This window comes from Leucopleurus acutus, assembly GCF_964270905.1.
Source record: "Leucopleurus acutus genome assembly, chromosome: 10".
In the NCBI taxonomy this organism is placed as follows: Eukaryota; Metazoa; Chordata; class Mammalia; order Artiodactyla; family Delphinidae; genus Leucopleurus; species Leucopleurus acutus.
Window position 1 is genome coordinate 62,955,302 of NC_139153.1, and position 9,220 is coordinate 62,964,521.

Consider the following 9,220-nt stretch of genomic DNA (forward strand, 5'->3'; position numbering starts at 1 on the left):
AGTCCTCCAAACATAGGATATAATGCGGATATGGTGTAACTCTTCAAGCTCTCATCTAATCCTCTCTCCATTGAAGAAACAAAAACAGTGCAGTCATTAGAGAAACACTCTAGGTAGTAATTAAAAGCGGGCTCTCTGAAGCCAGGCTGAATTCCAGCTCCGCTACTTACCGAGTTACTCTGAGCATGTAACTTCTTCATGCCTCAGATTTTTCATATATAAAGTAGGTATAGGGCTTCCCTGGTGGCACAGCGGTTGAGAGGCCGCCTGCCGATGCAGGGGACAAGGATTCGTGCCCCGGTCCGGGAGGATCCCACATGCCGCGGAGCGGCTGGGCCCGTGAGCCATGGCCGCTGAGCCTGCGCGTCCGGAGCCTGTGCTCCACAACGGGAGAGGCCACAACAGTGAGAGGCCCGCGCACCGCAAAAAAAAAAAAAAAAAAAAAGTAGGTATAATAATGGTACATAGCTTATACATTTGTTTTGAAAATTAATCTATGTAAAGTGTTTTGAAAAAGTCCAAGACATAGTGAACACTATAGGACTTACTTACTGTTGTCTCCTTTTAATCAAACTCCAAGTTATTCTAACACAAAATGAAAAGAATTGGATGCTGTAAAAGATGGGAAGAGTTTTGGGGAAGTCAGAAGAATGAATTTTTGAGAAACTTTCATGAACAACTGAAGCAACAGAAGATGACTAAAGATGTTGTTAGGAACATTTTATTATTTTGTGATTGATAAAATCTATAGGACTCTTCAATCTTTTGGGCTCAGATTTGCATTGCTTTCCATGGAACACATTTGGGTGAACCAATGGTTCATGTCTAAACTGAAATCTAATCTGCCACAAAACTATCGCTTTCCCTATTTCTGATAAAATCTAAGTGTTTTCCTGGTTCCTTAAATATGGGAATTCAGTGTCATATTTTGGATCCTACATATGTCCCTCTTTCAAACCCAATCAGTGGCAAATCCTGGTCAAGTATGTTCACAGGTGTCTTTACCACTTCCTCTCTGTTACCGTTTTACAAAGCTGGGTCCTCACCTTCCTGCTGCTGCATTGCTTGAGGCTTCCCAGCAGGCGCTGCTACCAGCGACCCTCACCTCACCCTTGCTAGAGTACAAGAGAAGAGATGGGTTTTATTTTTCCTTCCAGGGGTACAGATTTCAGAAAAATAGTCATTTGAGTTCACTTCTACCACTAAAAGTAACCAAGTGGTAGTTTTTTTTTTTGTTTGTTTTTTTTTTTTTTTTTTTTGCGGTACGCGGGCCTCTCACTGTTGTGGCCTCTCCCATTGCGGAGCACAGGCTCCGGACGCGCAGGCTCAGCGGCCATGGCTCACGGACCCAGCCGCTCCGCGGCATGTGGGATCTTCCCGGACCGGGGCACGAACCTGTGTCCCCTGCATCGGCAGGCGGACTCTCAATCACTGCGCCACCAGGGAAGCCCCCAAGTGGTAGTTTTATTCCTAATGTGATAAGCCACATATGAATTTAAAGAATAGTAATGCCCCATTTTACATATACATACAGAAACTGATAGAATGGCACACATACATAAGCATGTTTTATATATGTGTATGTATAGGTATATAATGGGGCATTGCTGATATAGATATACATATAGATATAGGTATATCTGTCTTTTCCTTCTTAGAAGCTACAATGATTCTTCACCAGTAGCTGTTCATACTAGCATGAACATGGATGTTAGTAGTGAGCTCAGATCCAGCAAGTAATTCCTGACTTTCAGATCACTATGCAACTGAAGAATGCTTTGAAATGAATATCATATTTTTACTTTGAACATTTGTTACTTCTGACTTGATGCATACCCGTTCTGCATTTTATAAGGGTGTGTGTATAGTGAGTAGTGAGTGTGAGTGAGTATGTGTGTATACAGCCCCCTACACACATACACACGCAAAGAAAGAAAGCAAATGAGAAGAAGATGCCTGTCAACTTCAATTCTGTATGCATAAAAATGCATGAGAGAAAGAACTGAAAATGTAGGGGCAAAAAGTCAGGAAATGTCAAGCTTGATAGGTCATGCCGAGGGGAAAAATGTACTCTAAAAATGTCCTACCATTTAACGTACTGGTATTAATTTGATTTTATATTCAACAAGAATATGTTGTGTATATCCACGATCATATCTAGATTGTTATTCTACCAAGCTAAGACTTCTGTTGCTCAGTGGAGCTCAGCATTTCAAGGCTGTTAATCTCTGCTTGTCATTCATGCCAGTTTTGGTGTGTGTTTTTTTGTAGTACAGGTTTTCTTTTTACATATACCAGACACATTAATCCATTAAATTTCAGGACACAGTACAAAAAAAAAAAAAAACAATTCAACTAATTCATCTGACAATGCTGTTCATATTCATGATGCCATTTTTTGTTGTTGTTGGTTTGTTTCCTAATAATAAAGAAGGAGACTTAGGGCTGTTGGGCTGATATATATTTGGGGGTCCCCCTCCCCCCTCCCCCAAACCCCACCAGGGTAAACAGGAGGAGGAAAAGGGAGGGCAAGGCCCACAGCAAAGTTTCATAATCTTGAATCCAGTGGGGGAGGAGGAGAGGAAAGGAAGGAAAAAAAGGAGAAAATATAAATCCTATAATACATACAACAGAGTGGGGATGGTACAGACATGAAGCTGAGGCATGGGGTGGGCCGCTGGGGGTGAGTGCAGCAGAACCTCCCCCACATTCCTTTCTCTCTTTAATGCTGGTTCCATAGTTACCAGGCTGAGAAGCCCTCTCAGAAGATGGGACCAGGAGAAGAGAGTCAGGGACTCAGTTGGGCCCCCAGCTATAGCTGTTGTAGGCAGACTTGCTGGTCTGGGGCTTCTGTGGGATGGAGCTGGTCTGGTTACATTGCCCACTGCCTGTGTGGCCATCCTGCTGCACGTGATGGTGAAGGATCTGGGAGTGAGGCTGCTGATGGGGGGTCAGAATGTGCCTAAAGGGGGCAGGTGCGTAGGCAGCAGATGTGGACAGATTGATGCCCCCCCCCTTCCTAGGGATGAAGGCAAGTTGAAGGAGGCAGCAGGAGTACTGGAATGAAAACCTTGTTTCTCAAAGGCCTGCTGGGTTTTGGAGTACACAGAACCTGAGATATCTGGCACACCTGTGTTACTGGAGGTGACTGACACACCAGTGTTGTATCCATGAGACCCATATCCACTTGGCTGTTGGAAAAGGGTGGCTGATGCATTCACACTGACATTCACACCATGCTTCTTGGAAGAGGTAGGAGCCACAGGGAACACAGCAGGCCCATACTGGAAGGTGCTGGGGAGGCCCGGAACCCCTGTGTAGTATGGCAGGCTGTTGTAACTGTAGCCAGGACGCAGCGCCGGGTTCAGGAATGTCTGCTGCATGGTGTAGTGAGTCTGTGTCTGGATATGCTGGGGCTGGGCTAAGGCTGTGGCTGGGGCTGGGGATGAGGCATCCCCATGGCCGAACTTTGTGAGGTCACCAGAATAAGTGTTGCTGGCCAGGCTACCATCCCTCCCAGTCAGCGGAGTGGTGGGTGTGGGAAATGGGAGGCTGTAGTAATCCAATGGAAATCTTGTCTGAAGCATCTGCAGGTCATCATAACCATATACTTGTGGCGGGTAGGCATGTAACAGCCCTGGAGCCATAATATATGGATTAGGCAACAACAGCAGGACCCCAGGAGGGAGGTTGGGAGGAGCTTTTCCTGAAGTCATAGCAACTGAGCTTCGAGTGGAGGCTATGATGGTAGAGTTGCTGCCTAGACTGAGGCCCAAGCTCCTGCCACTATTGAGACTGGAAGAGACACTGACCACTGGTGCAGAGACTGTGCTGGATGTGGTGGAGAAAGTGCTGGAGGAAGAATGAAGATTTGCCTCACTCTCCATGCTTGTGTTCCAAAGAGTGGATGTCGAAGTCCGCCCAGAAGATGTTGATGATGAAAGGGTATTCTGCTGAGTAGATAACATGCTGCTGTGTTGTGTGCTGGTAGTATTTGGAATCTCCTCATTGTGGCTCAAGCCACCCAAGGAGGATGAGTACTGATTGGCTGTCGTCAGTAAGGCATTTGCAGATACCGTTTCACTGAGAGGGGGGATGCTAGAAGTGGAAGGTACAGAGCCTGTAGCATCTTCAACAGATTGCGAGTTCTGCAACTGCATGGCCTGCACAGAACTGAAGCTGTTCTTTGCCTGAGTCAAGTCCTTTTGGGGTGATGAAGAGATGGAGCTGGGTTACCACTGAGTCTGTGTGGATCACTGTTCATAAAGAGGGCCCTGAGCATTATTTTGGGAGGTATAGGTTGTCGACTGAATTGGGCCACTCTGCTAACTGGACTCCTGGTTAGATGAAATTGTGGATGAAGATTCACTAGCCATGCTGGTATAGAGGCTACTTGGAGCCTGGCTTGAAGAGGTGCTCATGGTGGGAGTAGACTCATAATCAGAAGGGACAGACTCTGACCCAAACTGCAATGCCCCAAACTGCAGGCAGAGCCCTGAGATACATGCTGAGCCAGGCATCTCAACAGCCAGAGCAGGAATCTTAGAAGTCACGGAGGCTTTTTTCTTCTGCTGTTTCAGTTTTTGCTGAGCTGAATGAGGACTGGAGGATTGGTTGTCTGAAGACCCAGGAGACATATGAGGAGTCGAGGTGGATTTGCTTGGCAGAGGAGAACACGGGTTGGGGCGGGGAGGTGCAGCAGTGGAGGTAGCCACTGTGGGTGGCTTCTCCTGAAGGAACACCTCCATCACAGTTGAAGACGGGGTGAAAGTCTGGTGCTTTGTAAAGGGGCTGTGCACTGTTGAATCATTTGGGTTCTTCAAATCATACTGCATCAGCGATAGGGATTGTGTGGTGGAGCCCATGTTCCAAGAGGAGGTGGTGGTGGTTCCAGATTGAGAATGTTGAGCTGCCAACTGAGCCAGGACCTGAGCAGTCTTGAAGTGCTCCAAGAACTGGGAGCCTGTGGTGCTTCCGCCTTTAGCTTCACCAACATCACCAACTTCTTTCCCTAACATGCTCACCATACTGTGATGAGAAAACATGTTCCCTGAAGCAGGCTGCGATATGGCGCTCTGCTTCGAGTTACTGAAGACCAGAGGCTGGAGAAGAGAAGGAGACTGAGATGGATCCAGATTAGATGACTCATTCCCCATTGAAGGCAGTGTCTTCCCCAACAGAGCAGCAAGGTCAGTTCTCTGACCAGCAGTGATTGTCACATTCTCCACAGGCAGATGCCCTGACGACACATTAGAGGCAGTGAAAATCTTGGTCTCAGAAAGATCTTCATTCCCATCTTCAGTTTCCCACTCCTCTGTTGCAGTCCTCTATGCACTCATCCCATCATCAGGTTCAAAGTGGCCAGTGCTGTTCTATGTATTGCAGCTGTTATTGACATAGTTATCAGTATTTGCCAGCTCTGCATAATCAGCTGTATTAAAGGTTCCCATTCCTTGAGCAGAAAACCTTCCTCCCCACCTACCAGAGTCACCTCTGCCTCGGCCATGACCTCTTCTGCCTCTTTCTGTGCCTCTTCAAGAAGGCGCTCCACTCTTGGTGCCATCTAACCCATTTTCCTGACCTCGAAACTCTTGTCCATGGCTGGCACCTCTCCTCCGTCTTGGTGGCCCACCACGTCGCCGACTATAGTCTCTGTCCCGGTCTCGATTTTCTTTGCCCTCCTTGTTGGATTCCGTTTGGCCACCATCCTTCTGTCCTGAGACTCCCTTCTTCTTCCCAGCCATCTCCCAGGAATGCATATCTGGGTTTCCTTCCAGCAGTACATTGATGGTTCTGTTGACATCTCCATTGCAGTCATGCAAAGCAATGACACATTCGTCCTGATTCTTGCCTGTGATATCAATCAGTTGTTTCACCTTTTCCTCAAAGCCAGCATCATTATGGTCCAAAATCATCTGTGCAAGTCGAATTTGCTCCTCAGTGGCCCAGGGCCGCTGCTTGTGCTGTGTCTGGTTTTAATTTTCAGGTCGTTCCCAGTTTCCTCGGGCTCGGTTAATGCCCACCCATGTCATCATTTACAGTATATACGAATAACAATATTTACAACGTAGAATACTCAGTCTCCTCCTCATGCCAGTTTTTAAAGAATTGTTTGAATGTAACTGCACAACATGCTGTTTTGTCCCCTAGTGTTGTCCCAAAGTCTTTTGTGACTGAAAAGCTATGGTGATCATGGACCTGTGGTGTCTAGGTAAAAGGGGCCTTTTCTCCCCTAAAGGATGAGTCAGGAAAATCAATCACACCCAAACATAAAGCAAGACATCTCCAAGCACACTTCTGTCTGATTCTTCTCATGAGCATAACATAAATGAGAGATACAAGGAGTTGGTCTGCAGCCGGACTCCCTCTCATTACCCCTCAGCCACTTCCTTCCTTCCGTCACAGGTGAGAGCTGACTCATCTGTAAGGGGCGTGCAAGTGGAGCACCTCGACTTTGAATGACTGTTCACACCTAACTTCCCCAGCAACATTTAATTTTAATGTGCTTCCTTGTTCGTGATGCTCCTCAGGTGTCATCTGTGTGGTTAACCCACTCCAAGGGTGGCATGCATAGTGGGTCAATACTCCCCTTTCATGTGCCTATAGCACATAGATAATCAATAACTATATTGTTTCCCACTTAGTCCAGACATCTTTAGAATTCTCAATACAATTGCATGTCAGGTGAACTTCATCAGTCAATCAGGGCTAAAACCTACTTGCTATGCCTAGGTTACTCATTTTCATTTAAAATACGTGTATTGTAAAAAAGAGTTCAGGTGACAAAATGATGGATCTCAAATTTATTTTTATGAGTATTCCTTATTAAATTAGAAATAACAACAAAAATATATGTATGTATGTGTGTATATATACATATATATTTATTAACAAGACTCATCCTTAGGACCGTCATTGACTTTTGTATATGTTTACTCAAAAATATTATGAAATGAAAATGCTATCAGATTATTAATTTTATTCAAGAGACTGTTAAACACGTTTAAAAAATAGCCACAAATACATGTGCAAGTTATGTTATTTATCAAGTCTACAGAAAAACATGGTAGAATGTGTAGATTTATGGTATCATTCTTTCCTCTATGCTCCCCAAAATCACCATACTTAGGTCGATTGTAATGCTTGCCACATTGTTTTGAAACCACTTCCTTTCTTATTTCACTGACTAACTCCTTCGAAACAGGAGAGCCTGGCTTCTCTTTGCATCATGTGATAACTGATTGAAATAACTGATTGAATGAATAAATGATTCTATTTTTTTAACAAGTGGTGTTATATTATTCTGCTGTCATGAGACTAACTCTATTCTTAGTGCTTCCAAAGCATGTTACTATTCTTATCTCAGTGAAATTTTGTTCAATGACTAACTTCAACTGTATATTTCACCTTAAGAAAATTTCCTTCTTTTTTTTTTTGGCTTGCTGAAATAGTAAATAAACTGACATAAATGACTCTGAATGAGTCATTTTAATGTTACTAATTAGTTTAAATGGTGAAATTAATATTTAAAAGCTATAATCCTTAAAACTATATAAGTAACTAAATTGGCTTTGAAGGCTGTAAATGTTTTAATACTCACACAAGAATGTTAACTTGCAATCATCTTAGAAAAAGTTTAAAATCCATTTCCAACAAACTATATTATCTTTGAACCTACTGAGAAACATTTGGAACTTGAATTTTTTTAAATAAATTAGATTTATAATTCTCTGTACAACCCAAGTACATTACCACGATGAGAAAATTCTGAAGCTGGAGTCTTACAAAAGGTGAATTACTGTGTCTTTATTATCAATAATAATATATATAAAATGACTAACAGTCCATCCTTAAAGCTTTGGATTCTTTGATATCATCAAAGTAGAGATTTTTAACTGCAGAAAATGCTGACATGACATTAGATATACTAGAAGCCATTCCTTAAAATTTGTTGATTAATCGTGTGGTGCTAGATGTTCCAAATCAACTTCACTCTTCTTGAATCCTCAGCTTAAACTCACAACTTGAATCTTATTTTGTATTTTGAAATTGAGCTAACACTGGTCCTTTCCACTTCCTCCTTTGGTGTCTAGAATTTGTTAAATCCTGATGGCTATGATTCAGGAATCTCAAGGATATTCCTTTTGTACCTGAAGATTTGTCCAAGTCAGAGATGCTCTCTTTAAGAAAGTAACTGACCTGGCATATTTTTGTAAAGAATATATTTAAAAACATACAAAATGCCCAAGTCATTCTTCTGGATGGTGGGATTCTAGGTGATTTTAATTTTTTTTCTTTTTTCTTGACATTATTTTCCAAATTTTGTGATACGAACCTCAGTAATTGTATAAGAAAAATTAAAGTTAGTTCATAATATCTGTAGATATAGATAAAGACGAAAATTTACAATAGTGCTAAGAGTATCTGTACTTACTCTACACCAGATGCTCAACTCAATTATTTCTGATGGAGTGGATACCATTTTTCAAAAGAAAAGTAGTATTTATACTATTACTTTTGATGTAGTAGTAGTGATGCTGTGTGTTGTCATGGTAGGGTGGGGGTTAATAAAGCAAGGAAAAAAGAAACACAAAGTATAAGAATGTTTGTCTTTTCCCTAAAGGAAATTCTATGTTATTGAAATATTGTAGCAGATAATTGATACCACTAGATTTTCACTTTCTTTTTTTTTTTAACATCTTTATTGGAGTATAATTGCCTTAACGGTGTGTTAGTTTCTGCTTTATAACACAGTGAATCAGCTAGACATATACATATATCCCCATATCCCCTCACTCTTATGTCTCCCTCCTGCCCACGCTCCTTTCCCAACCCTCTGGGTGGACACAAAGCACAGAGCTGATCTCCCTGTGCTATGTGGCTGCTTCCCACTAGCTAAATATTTTACATTTGGTAGTGTATATATGTCCACGCCACTCCCTCATTTCGCTCCAGCTTACCCTTCCCCTTCTCCTTGTCCTCACATCCATTCTCTACATCTGCGTTTTTATTCTTGTCCTGCCCCTAGGATCTTAAAAAACATTTTTTCTAAAATTCCATATATATGTGTTAGCATATGGTATTTGTTTTTCTCTTTCTGACTTACTTCACTCTGTATGACAGTCTCTAGGTCCATCCACCTCACTATAAATAACTCAGTTTTGTTTCTTTTTATGGCAGAGTAATATTCCATTGTATATGTGTGCCACATCTTCTTAAT

At 42.6% G+C, this 9,220-nt stretch overlaps 1 pseudogene across 1 annotated transcript; it reads right to left on the reverse strand.

Moving 5' to 3' along the window:
* Positions 1 to 2,796: 2,796 nt before the first annotated feature.
* Positions 2,797 to 6,035, reverse strand: LOC309967460 (ubiquitin-associated protein 2-like; annotated as a pseudogene). Its single transcript has one exon. The product of its transcript is annotated as a ubiquitin-associated protein 2-like (transcript).
* Between the last annotated feature and the right edge of the window lie 3,185 nt (positions 6,036 to 9,220).